Here is a 1,162-nt window from a genome sequence, read left to right as displayed (position 1 = left end):
TTAATTCATCATGGGGTTGATGTGAATGTAAGAGGTGCAATTGGTGACCATCCATTACACTGGGCATGCTACAAAGGATACAAGGCCATAGCTCAACTTCTGATCCAAGGTCATAGGTCAAGCAAGGCTCAAGGTATTTAATTTGGAGACGAATTCCCCCAGAAACAATCTGTTCTGTACAGCATAGCATTCCCCAGATACCCTGCCCTGCTGAAAACTTCCTAGGTAAAACAATTACACCAAAGTATTTAAAAAATCATGTTACTTTCTGTACTACCCCCTGCTACCACCTTCACTTTTCAACCTCCATATCAGTGCTCTTAAATGCATTACCATTTTATTTCTCCACCATTGTAGAAAAATAGCCATAAAGATTGTCAATAAATTTAAATTCTGGGCAATATATACCATATACTTAAAATTGTACCATTTTACTAGCAAATGTCACTCAGTCATTTAATTAAGTACATTACAAATAAGTACCTTAAAAAATCAGCACTTATTCGACAGATGCGCTTATTGGGACATTTACAAAAATAATTTTATTTACAGTTGATGCTGTAGACACTGAGAATCAAAGTTCACTGCACTATAGTTGTTTTACTGGACATGTAGATTTAGTCATAGTATTGCTCAACTCAAAGGCTAACCCACTTGTGCAGACAGTCTATGGTGACACGCCCCTTCAAACGTAAGGGATATATTATTTTTAAGATGACAATTACAATATTGAACTTATAAGCATAATGATAAAGATAATGATGATGATAAAGAAGATGAAAAAAATGATGATGATAATGATGGAGGACAGCGTTCTTTTCCTGTGTGCTGTACCGGATCTATGAAAGCCTTAACCATTTGATGGACAATACCTATTGAAGAAGACAATTCGTGTTGTAAAACTGCTCATGCCTGTATCCAGGCCAATCTAGGTCAATCAACATAAACCTATATTGTGCGTTGTTTGTTTATGTCAATTGACATACAGGGATGCGCAGCTCAAACTACGAATTGGCTTATTCTATTTGCAAGTAGACATCAAGTGCATTAGTGGCATAGAAGTGGATTTCAGATACTATAGACATTTTAACATTTAATATTTAATATTTCAGAGCCTGTTACAATGGCTGTTTGGATATTGCTAGGGAGTTGCTGCACCGAA

General features: G+C 36.1%; 1 long non-coding RNA gene across 1 annotated transcript; it reads left to right on the top strand.

Moving 5' to 3' along the window:
* Window positions 1–1,162, top strand: LOC117099870. Its single transcript, XR_004444033.1, has 3 exons — window positions 1–133; window positions 553–691; window positions 1,113–1,162. It is a non-coding gene; the product is annotated as an uncharacterized LOC117099870 (long non-coding RNA).

The sequence above is a fragment of the Anneissia japonica genome, unplaced genomic scaffold (assembly GCF_011630105.1).
Source record: "Anneissia japonica isolate Jap-2015-1 unplaced genomic scaffold, ASM1163010v1 scaffold287303_len1162_cov237_single, whole genome shotgun sequence".
Lineage (NCBI taxonomy): Eukaryota > Metazoa > Echinodermata > Crinoidea > Comatulida > Comatulidae > Anneissia > Anneissia japonica.
This window is presented reverse-complemented; position numbering and strand designations above follow the sequence as displayed.